Raw genomic sequence first — 11,975 nt, forward strand, 5'->3', positions numbered from 1 at the left:
CCAGAAACTATGAAAGTAACATCAAAACTGATTGCCCTGTTTGATGTTTGTGTCCATGTGTGCCTTTGTATCACACCCACAGAGATGCCCAAGACGCAAGGAGAATATGAGTATCGGCTGACGTTCAAGAAATTCTTATTTCAGTTCGTCAACTTCTACTCGGCGTCTTTCTACATTGCATTTTTCAAGGGGAAATTCATCGGCTTCCCCGGAAGCTACACTTACTTTGGAAAATGGAGAATCGAGGAGGTGTGTAGATCTGAGGGGTTGGCCCCTCTGTTTTCTATGCTGTTTGTACAACATTTTTATGTTTTACTTTTGTAGTTGATATTTTTCCCAACAATTGTCTTCACACCGTGCTGTTGGTGAAATGTCGAAATAAGGACTCTTTCTTTTGGAACTCTAAAAGGCCTCATTGTCTTCATACCTGGTCACCAGCTCTAGCATTAACACAGTCTCCGGAGTAAAACAGTTTTCGAAACCAGACTTGAGAGAGCACGAGGTCACCACGAGCAGAACACGTGTTAGACTGATGCAATTGGTAACCCAGTTAACTTGAGGGTGTTAGTTTATCACATATTTTGCAAGTAGTACCCTTGTGGTCTCTCATTGGACATTTTCAATTATATACCGTATTTATCAAACGCCATTTATTTAAAATTATATATTTGATCATCCTTAAAAATGTACAGTATTTCAGCCCCCCTCAAGGATATGTTTAGCCACTACCTATGACTCACTGTGGCGCAGTGGAGCACGTTGTGTTAGAGAACGGCCCCGTAATATGATATCAAGAACGAATTCTGGAGTAAGGAATTAAGCAGCATTGCGTTGTGCACACGTTAAATCAATGTCATTAAGACAGTGTTAATGACACGTAGTTTAACATTTACATAATTGCCATTCAGAGTCACCCTGAGTATTTGCAGTCACTCTATGCTCAGAAGAAAGTCCATTGCCCAAAATGTGCACCTGTTGCTCATGTTTCTGTTTGAAGGCAGACTTGTTGACACATGAGATGATTATAATGAGTACATTTGGTGTTATATTAAGGTGCCTACTTCTCCTGCTGCAGATTTGTAGGAAATCGTCACGAGGGCGATTCATTGATTGATATCCTCTCAAAAACAATACACATAAAGGATAAAGAATAGAGCTTATTATTTAAGTGCCTCTGTGTTTTCTACCAACTTAATTTCATGTTTTACGATTATTATATTTACTAGACGATGCTCTGGAATTAAACTCACCTGATACTAAACACCAACTGCAGTATGCATGTTGTGTGTTGAACTTATTTTGCACCGTACACAGCCTGCATCGGATGTGTGGGGGAAGGACAACAAACAAAACATTATCAGATGCGCCACCATTTTCTTTATTTAAAATACATGAGGGGGAGGGGGAAAGTGTTTCTTATAATCTGGAGAATATTGATATTCTTAATCACTGTCCCCTCTAACATATGGAGCCGTCAGTTTTGCAGTGTGCAATTGACTGAAGAGAAGAATGTGAGAGGATCATTAGAAATGATGTGTGGTATCCATATATGTATTACCCAATATTTCATATCTTCAGTGTTTAACCTGAATCTATTCTCCACCTCATCTCCCCTCCAGTGTCCCCCAAACGGCTGTCTCTTTGAACTGACTTCTCAACTCACTGTCATCATGGTAGTGAAGCAGATGGTTGGCAATTTTCAGGAGGTCATCATCCCGTAAGTATCGCATGAACACATGATAGCTGTGAAGTCTGATTACGGCGTTTCCTCGTGTAACGCGGTAGATGCGTTCCTGAAAATTTCCGCATGAAGTAAAAACGCGCAAGGAAGGAATTACTAAGTTAATCACATTTGCACAGTAAAATCAACTTGCAGTCATCCCATGGTGGGATAAATAACTCAGGCTAGGCTGCCGTGTTACTGTATCATTCGGCATGCTTTATCAAACTGCTCAGCCGCGCAACTCAAGACAGTCGTTCATCGTCGACTGCTCAGGAAAGCATTATAATGGCCGCGTTCGGCGTTTTAACAGTGTGCATTCCACATTATAATGGACACGTTCCACGTTGTGTGAAAAGTTTTCCCAAATATAGGAACCATGTTACAATGAAAATGTGTTGTGTGAAAACGCATTCAGTGAAAAGTCGTGTCGACAGCTTGTTAGCAGTGTGCACTGGTTAAGCAGTGAACACCAGTCAACTGGACAAAGTTCACCTCGTTAGTATCATGCGATATTCCGATCAGACGCTTCGTACATAGTTTCATAATATTAGACAAGCAACTCCCATGACTGAAAGAGTGTAGTGGATTGACAACGGGCTAAATGAAAAACAGCTACTACTTAGGTTTTAGCAGTTGTTTTGTACAGCTCTCTGACATGTTTTGTGTCATACCGCATATTGTTTGGCATGTCTTGACGTTTCGCTCCACGTGCTTGGGATATTCACATGATACAACCTGAAAACGCAGTGGAAAGCTATGAAATAGCAAACCTAGAGTTGATGAACAAATGGATATGCACGTGTGTAAGGGTGTCTCTGTGTCTGCACATGCGTACCTCCCCCCTCAATTCCCCAGATGGTTCAGCAATTGGTGGGCCCAGCGTCGGGCCAAGCTAAGGCCTGAGGCTGTCTACACGCGCTGGGAGCAAGACATGGACCTACAGCCCCAGAGCCCACTTGGACTCTTTGATGAATACCTCGAGATGGGTACAATGAGCTCAGAGGATCACACTACGGAGTCAACGCGTTTTATTTTATTATTTTAAAAAAACACACAATTGGGTATCATTTGACTATATAGGCACGTGTGTACGGCCCCTGTGTATCTGTCGGACATTGTTGTGGGAGGGAAATTACCCACACTTCGGGTTGTTGAAGGCAGGGAGCACAGATGTAAGAGCTTAGATGTACAATACAAAAATGTAATTTGCTGCACTGTCCTCTGCTGCTCACAACCCCACAATAACTATTGCATGGTCACCCATCCAACCAATTTTCAGGCTCAGCTCTCCTTAACTTCTGGGATCTGATTAAATCTGACGCGTACTGGGTGATTTGGCCATAGGCACCAATCTATGGATATACTGTAACACAATTGTCTTTGAGCATGCGCGTATGTGCATATGTACGGAGTTAAGTTTTAGAAACAATAGGAGCACATATTTGCTCCTCTTGTCTGCTAACCAATGCAGCTACATTGGTCAGCTTGGGTTGACGTTTCTCCCCCTTACTATTTATTTAAAACTCTTGTGCATCATGTCCACTGTGGTTAACTGCTGTGATTTGTTGGCATTTCAGCCACAGTGCATATGCCTAAAAATGTGTGGTACGGTTAATGGAGTCCTCAATACAGGATGTGATCTAGTTATTATAGCCACCTAGTGGTGGAAAATGGTGCGAAAGAAACCCAGGTGAACCAGAGCTGAGCATTAAAGATGGTAGTGGCTGGTCGCATCTCAGTGGCCAATGTAATGGACACGATAATTTTGTGAACAAATGATACGAAAATGTGATCATATTTTGGGGTCTCCTTTGACTAAAACACATTCAATGCATTGAAAATATGTTTTGTTTGCTTAAAGTAATCACAACATAACAGCATTAAGAGTGTGTGTCTATATCCTGTTTCACTCATTATCCTATCCTTGCCCCCCTACCCATTCTCAAAATATACCCCAGTTATCCAATTCGGGTTTGTCACTCTCTTCGTGGCATCATTTCCACTTGCGCCATTGCTCGCACTGCTGAACAACATCATCGAAGTGCGGGTCGACGCGTGGAAGCTCGTAACGAAGATGAGGAGGCCTGTGGTTTCGCGAGCAAGAGGAATTGGAGCCTGGACCGACATTCTGAGTTTCATTGCCACCCTCTCTGTAATCACCAATGTAAGTCGCCAGATTGTCCGCTCGCTTTCTCGCTCAGTATCCCATCTTATGAGTGACATAACATGTCATGTTAGCCGTGTGGGTTCTTTTTACCATACTTCACCATTCTGGTCATGGCAGGTTTGAGAAGAGGTGTAGTGGGGGACCAGGAGCGGTTCGGGTATCACTCGTCACTGATGTTAGTCGTAGCTGGAAGTCAATTGCATGTGTGCTGAATTCAAAGTGCAGTGCACGAATCACTGCACCACCACTCCTATCCACTCTCTCCCAAAATCGCAAAAGGTAAAGCCTTGCAATTGCTTGCTCATGTCACTGCTGGCAGAAGGGCCTCAACTAAAGGTAGCTCTAGAGAACCCCTCTACACGGTATTTGGCCTACTCTTCCATGATGACCAGACATGTTGTAAGATGTGGAATTACCTGCGCTAAAACAGTGATGAACCCATTTATATTGCTAATTGGACAGAGGTGGGGGAGATTTAAGAAAATGATCCATTGCTTCAACTGTTGTGTCAGGAGACTGAACTGACGACTGCCAGATTGCAAGTCCTTATATGGTAACCATTTCACTCTGGCAGCAACCCCCCAAATTGTATTTGTGAAAATTAATGTAATTGCCAAGGTAAGATGTTCAGAAGCCTTGGTCAAATCATTGCATGCTAAGTGACCGCTATCGCTGTGCCTCCGTATGCTAATTCCACAGTCATGCATCTTGGCGTTCACAACGGACATCATCCCACGCCTGGTGTATTATTATGGATACTCAGCAGAGTATGGCACAGGTTCGCCTACAATGCATGGGTACACGGAGGACAGCTTTTCAATTTTCAAGATCAGCGACTTCAAGGAGCAAAATTATCCCAACATCCTGCCAGCCTGGTTTGATCCGGCAATCCACACAACCTGCAGGTTTGTGCCATTCAGTGTCATGCCCAGCTATCGGGGGTGCCGTCCCTGCGAATGTGATGCACTGATCTCTGGGTGTGTTGTCCAGGTAGATGCGACATCCTTCTGGGTGTGGCGTCCTCCTGGCTCCGCCCCTTCCTGATTAGTCTCGTTCTCTTCCTCTTTTCACTCCGTGACTTTCCTTTTAAGACCCACACTTCCCCTAGGCCCCACCTCTGTTTATGCCCTGCCCCTTACCGTGGACACAGGGTTTGGCTTAGTTGGGTAGTAAGGGGTTGTGGTAGGGTTGGGGGAAGAGTGTGCATGGTGGGTGGGGACAGTAAAGGGGGTGGGGGGGGAATTGGAGGGGGGGAGCAGTGGGTACGGGTGGGATGGCTTCACAACCAAAGTCCCACTTAGAGAAATATAATAATAGATTGATATAAATTCTAGCTCATTGTTACCTTGCTAAAGAGTAATGTTATTTATTTATCTATCGATCCACGACTGCTTAATTGAGTCTCAAGATCCCTTTGCAGGAAGACCGTGCATTGGGATTCCAGTTTAAGGTGGTCTTATGCATGTGGGATGCAATAAGAGGTCCTGGAGAACCCATGATATTGAAATGAAGCTTAAAGGTTCACACAGACATGAAACCACTTGGTCTACAGCCATCTTCTGGTCACCTCAGCACAGATAGTTAAGAAATTGATGCGATCTACCAACCCTTTTCTCTAACGTTTTTGAATTGCTGGCATACACAACTATAATTAATATAACCATATTGATCGATATTTAATATAACCTTACTTGACTATGATCAAATCACCACGAATACAGCTGATCTTAGATTCCGGAAGTCAAGCCGGCTTGAGCCTTGTTCGTGCTTAGATTGATGATCACCATGCACAATGCAGGTGCAGTAGGCGACTGTGGAGCTAGGTTGTCAGCAGTGGGTAGTTCAGCAAAATTAACAGTTGTGCTATATTGCTCTCCCATTATCTGTACTCCCTTCCTTCACCAACCTGGCACGGACCAGCGTGAACCATGGTCAAAAGAGCCCCCACAAGCTGCACGTTGTGGGAAGGCCCTCTTTCAGAAGCGGATTTTTTTAAGGGCTGTGAACGCATTTACCGTTTGTGCACAACCATACTTGTTCAATTTAGCGCCAACTCTACTTTCGAGGCACTTTGCTCAATATAGTCCATGCGTGCTTGTGGTTGTACGTGTGTAGGTATCCAGGTTATCGCTACCCGCCGGATCATCCCCAAGCCTACTCCGTCACCAAGCAGTACTGGCAAGTACTGACGGCAAAGCTGGCCTTCGTCATTGCCATGCAGGTACACATCAACATGCACACACACACACATTCATAAACCCATTGAAAGATAAAGGTACAGCCCTCCAATTACTTGCTCATGTCACTGATGGCAAAAGCGCTCCTGCTATAGGGAGCTCAAGAGAGACCCTTAAGATGTATTTTTACTGCTCTTCCACACTGGTCAGACGTCTTGGGAAGATGTGGGAGTTCCCACACTGGACAGAACCAAACTCAGCCGACCAATTGACTGGATGTATTCCATTTACACTGCTAGGTGGATAGAGGCAGTGGAATGTAAAAAAAAAACTTTCACCATTGTTTACACTCCCACGACCAAAGATCAATTCACACCCGTGACCTCTGGATTGCAAGTCTAGTGTGCAAAGCCTTACACTACTGCACCATCGTATAGACTCATCTGTGAGCAGTTGTTAAGGTCAGCAGAGCAAACCGTGATCATTGTCAATGGGTCATTACAGATAATGCCAGTAATGCTATTACACCTCACAATTGCACAGTATTTCTGAGATCACAAATAATAGTGGTAATACAATACTTTCATCATGCAGCAGACGATTCATGTTGTTGATGCAATTTGTCACACGTAAGCATGTGTGCTTGTGGGAAGGGGAGCGGCTGCGTTGTTGTTTGTGAACTGCGCTACCAATCCTGTGTGACCGGAGTACTATTTCTGGCCACAGCCAACAACAGTGGAAAATATTAGAACCAGTGTTGAGCTTCCCTTAAGTTGATTCTGTCTTAAAATGAGTACTTGATGAAGTGTGTGAAAATCATCACTGGCGAGATAAAGGTGCACACCACCCCCACAGGCACTGTGCGAACCTTCATAGATGCACTTGTCTCAGTCTGTGAAAGGCTACACAGGGAATCTTTGTAGTGGTGACATGGCCGAGTGTAAGTGTTTGCTGATTGTTGCGGTAATTTGCGGCTGCCCAGGTGAATACGGTGGGTGCATTAACTGCACATCATAAATGTTGCCTGCTGCATAGTCAACGTAAAAAATCCATTAAGTAATTCAAAAAAAGTGCCTCGGTATAATTTGCCAAATGTTCAAAAATTACTCAAATGACTTAATTTAATTTGGGAAAAACGACGTAACAATATAATATCCCTAGGCTGCAGGTCCCCGGAATAGTTGACCTGAGATGTAAAGCACTTTGAGATGCTGCCATATTATATTTAGTAAGCACCCTTTACATGCAAATCCTGAAACTGAAAATCCTTTACCTGTGTGTGGACGTGTGCAGCACGTGGTGTTACTCACGAAGGCCTGCATTGCATACATCATCCCGGACACGCCATCCCATGTGCGCGCCTGCATGCGCCGCGAGCGCTTCGTCGTACAGACGATTCTGCAGCAGGCAGAGCTGGGCCGTCTCCGAAACACCCTCCTCACCGATGCCCCCAGCTCACCGCCATCGCCTCAATTCCACGTTGAGGATGAGCAGGCAGAGATGGGCCTGCTTCGCTGCTCACTGCATAAGGAGTCTCCTGGCGTATTGCACCCACCCCAGCGGTGCCACATGGAGAATGAGCAGGCAGAGAAGACTGGTGACGACTCACTGCTGAAGGGATCCGAGGAGGAATCAAGCAGCGAGGATTCGTCAACTGTCTTCTACAGCATATAAATCTACTCAGACTTTTAAAGGAGGCTGCTATCCTAACGCTGTTTGCACGTGGACAAGGACATTGCATATTCTTAGTTTTTTCGGTAAAGTCACGTTGAAGAGAAACAACAAAATAACAAAATATATATAAAAAACAATAAAAAATTCTCACGACGTTTCGACCATAACTCAAACCGTTTGAGTTATGTTTTGTTATTTTGTTGTTTCTCTTCAACGTGACTTTACCGAAAAAACTAAGAATATGAATTACTGCAGTCACGAAAGCTTTAAATCAAAAGGACATTGCAGTCGAACACTATCTGTATATATTAATAAATAGTTTATGATTTAACATGTCTCAATCATCTCATGTCTTTTCATACGAATCACGATGTGAATGAGGAAAACTAGAAATTATTGTTATTTTGTATATATTTTAAATTTTGGTTTAACATGTAGGCTTTCGCGCCCAATATCATCCATAGAGGTGTTTTTTGGATTAGATCGCATACATATATAAACGTGTCGTTAAAACCCGCCACCACTCGACACAGCCAACTAGTAGGGTTGTCACGGAAACAGAACAAGCCAATTCGTCACTGGTACTTTGGAGAGCCAAGCCACAACATTTACAATCGGAGTACGACGTTTTGCCAGTAATTACAACTAGCTTCATCAGGCGACAGCCAGATTTGTGACACTCTCGCGCAAAGTGGGGGGGGGGGGAGATTACCGAGTCAACGTACATTATGCATGTGCATAATGAGAGCATTTTGATCTTGTCCTTCCTGTCTATTGTTTATTAAAATAGCCGTACCAATGGTAATCCCTATTGAAGTATGGTGCCCTTTATAGGCATGCATTTAAATAATGTATTATTTGTTGGCACCCGTGTTCAGCAGTAGCAGAGCACACATGCCAACAAGGACACTCAGTTGATTTTAATGTTGAAGTTCTGTGCAAAACTAGCTACTGCTGGCCAAGAATAATTCGAGAATCTATCGAAATTGAAAGAAAAATGTACCGTTCGGATAGCTACCGCCTTTGTGCTGTGTGAAAGCGACCCATCAAATAGTACATTAGATGAAACTCCAAGTACCCACTCAGGAGGTATAGTGGTAAAGCAGTGGAGGAAAAAAAAGCAAATTTTTAAATTTGCCCTTGTTGAATGATAGAGTCGAGACACACAGCAAGCGAGATTAAGAAAGCGCATCGGAAGAAATAACGGAGGTGAGAGAGAGAAACAATTGCCTCCTGGAGAAGGAAAGGCATTCCTACCGAGGGAGACAAGTTGACAAAGATTTTGATAATGGGAACCGGTGGCGTGGCTCGATCTTCCCTAGGTGCGCAACACGCTACCGAAAGAAAACAAAATCCTATTCAAAGGCTAAAATAAGCTCCATTTTTTGTATAAGAGCCGGATAAACAATAACCCCATCCATAGACTGAGGAAGAAAGGGAAGAGCCTGAACAAAGGGGAGGAGATTACGACGGAGATGGGTTGGAGGTGGAGAGAAGGGGAGAGGGGAGGCCGTAAAGGCGGCTGCACATTCAAGGAAAGCGGCGTAGAAAGAGTTGAACGGGGACATGGAGACAACAGACAAAGGGTGGAGAAAGAGGAAGGCAGGATCTTTCAGTGCTCCCTACAGGAAACCCACAAAACTGAATTTCCTAAACTCGTGTCGCCTCCGTGACAGCAGCACCACCAACGCCACAGACTCACGCTCCCCTAATCGATAATACCATCTCCATTGCCGACCAGCCACGAGATGGCTGCTCTCAACACCTCGGTCGTGGTGTAAGCAGCAAAAGACTTCCGGCTGGTGAGCATCCGGCCATTGCGAGGGTTGGAAATAAACTGAAGCACGGGGCGACTCCCACAACCTTCGGGTATTTCCCAACTGGATGACGTCTTGGGATGAAGCTAGAAGTAAGCCAAATACGCACTCAATAAATGGGACAAAGATCCCAGAGAAGCCTCCAGAAATGTCACAGGAGGCTCGGGTGTGAGAAACCAGACTCCATGTGGGGTCCTCCAGACCTCTGCCCTCCAGTTCATCAACATTTGTAAAAGCAGGACGTCTCAAAGGTACGTAGCATGGGTGAGGGACGATGTTGAGAACCACGTTCCATGATTAGGCGCTTTGACAGGTTGGGATCCGAGTAAACTTTTAATGGACCTCACCCTACGACATTACGGATAGAAGGATAGTGTGCCGGCACAATCCGGACACCCTGCTACACCGAAACACTCTGCTGCATCAAACTCCCTGGTACAGCTAAACACTGGCACGATTACGCTCAAATACACACAAACTCTCGCTCAGCCAGTTGGTACACAGGTTGTCAGTTGTGGGGGACGCGGGCCCCCGGCTCCCCACCCGGGGGAGGGCTGATCTCGAGAGGGCTGCGGGCTCCGGACTCCTCGCTCGAGTGAGAGCAGCCGCTACTCGACTCCTCGCTCGCGGGGAGAGGGCTGCCGCTCTCCGGCTCCTCTCTCTGGCTCCAGATCCACCCAGGATGGAGATCACAACCCCAGTCTCCTCCAACAGCTACCACAGACACAACAAATCCGTCAACATCAGTTGGTTGACACCGAGGCGACCGCAAGGCAAACACCGGCTTAAAGCTAAACGATACGCATGGAGCTGCATCTCACAATGCAGTGCACGAAAACTGATTAAATAATACAGATTTAAGTTTGCAAATTAACACAAAATTCGTTCTCAATTTTAGTTTTCCAAATGCGCTATCGGCGTAATGTCAAGAGACAAATAAATCATCCATTCGTAAATCTCGCATAGCCGTGCAGGCCCTGTGTCATAAAATGCGGTGGGTGGCCTTTTATCTTGTACACAATAGGAGCCAACACTTTCACATTAGCTGTGTTATGAGATTGTGTGGCGCACGAGAGTCAAGCTGAAATTGTTATTCTCAGAGATGGAATTAGGAAAATGAAGTGCAAAACCCAAGTTTAATGAGACTGTAATTTTGTGCAGTCGCTGGTGACAGGGCTCGGACGATCGACTTGATAAGACCTGAGACCTCGGTTTCAACCCAAGCGGTCAAAATCCAGATTCAAGCCCAGAATCTCATTATTGCCAAATCACCGCTTTGATCTCTGAGCCACCCGTCCACTTTGCATATATAGTGTTATCATATATTTTATCTGAATGTCACCGCTGTACACTCAATTTTAACGGTGATTTTCAATATCTACCTTTGGGATGTTTGCCAAATTCACAGATATTTTTTAAGAGTGACAAGAGAAAACCCATGCATCTTACGTGACACTTTGTTGTGCTCTGCATTGGCAGTGATTGAATAACGCTTAAACGTATTTGAGTTATCGACAAATGAGTTTTAAGTTGGTAATAATAAACTAATATTACCGCGCACAATTTTGGAAACAAACTTAACATTGAGCGCCACTCGGAGGCGATAAGTACACTCAAACTTTGCACGGGCAGTGTCGTACACCTACTTGCTGTACTGCCTCTTACCAGCTGGAGGCGGGTGGGCTCACGCACGCCACGTACGCACCTGTGCGTTGCGATGGAGGATGTCCAAGAAGGAGCCGAGGCCCAGGCTGGGGAGGTTGCACGAGTCAAAAGCTCGGCAAGCTGCTTCTCCACGCGTGACAGCGCGGGTAGGCACAGGGGCTCTGCCATCTTACTTGCGTGGCTCAGCAGACGGACCAGATGCTTGGCTACCGCCTCTGCGAAGGAGACAAGCAATGCCATTGCAGGAGAGGACAACGATGCTGTAACTCGCTCCAATAGGCTCAACAACTGCAACTCTCTCTCTGCCCTCCCACCCCCCACGTCTCATCTACGGCCTCCCGATAAGTTTCATCATCACTCTCCAGATGACTCAAAAAACAAGTTTAACACGAAGGCCTTCGCGACCAATATTACCCATAATAGAGATTTTTGGGTTAGGTCACATAAATAGTGCATATTAAAGCGTATTATTGAGAGCATGTTTACATGATCTAACCCAAAAATCTAGATGGACTAAAAAAACCACTGGCAGACTTCTCGCACCCGTATGCAAGACGATATCGCCCCAATATTCGAATTGTTCAACTATCCCCCGAACCAGTCCAGGATTAATTTCAAGATCACACTCAGCATTCTGAAGGTCCTCCGTGGTCTGACCCCCTATGTACAATACAAGAAACTACATTTTATTCAGATTGTGCTTTCGATATCGTGTAATGAGACGGAGTATCCACTCGGATCTCTCACGGAGC

The 11,975-nt window shown here is 45.1% G+C and overlaps 1 long non-coding RNA gene across 1 annotated transcript; it reads right to left on the reverse strand.

Annotated features, from left to right (window-relative positions):
- Positions 1-231: 231 nt before the first annotated feature.
- Positions 232-2,027, reverse strand: LOC142922876 (uncharacterized). The gene is made up of 3 exons (XR_012940387.1): positions 1,664-2,027; positions 1,251-1,315; positions 232-359 (listed from the first exon to the last, which is right to left on the reverse strand). It is a non-coding gene; the product is annotated as an uncharacterized LOC142922876 (long non-coding RNA).
- Between the last annotated feature and the right edge of the window lie 9,948 nt (positions 2,028-11,975).

Source organism: Petromyzon marinus, unplaced genomic scaffold (genome assembly GCF_048934315.1).
Source record: "Petromyzon marinus isolate PM22_M1 ecotype Great Lakes invasive population unplaced genomic scaffold, UKy_Petmar_22M1.pri1.0 PM_Scaffold_2, whole genome shotgun sequence".
Taxonomy (NCBI): domain Eukaryota; kingdom Metazoa; phylum Chordata; class Hyperoartia; order Petromyzontiformes; family Petromyzontidae; genus Petromyzon; species Petromyzon marinus.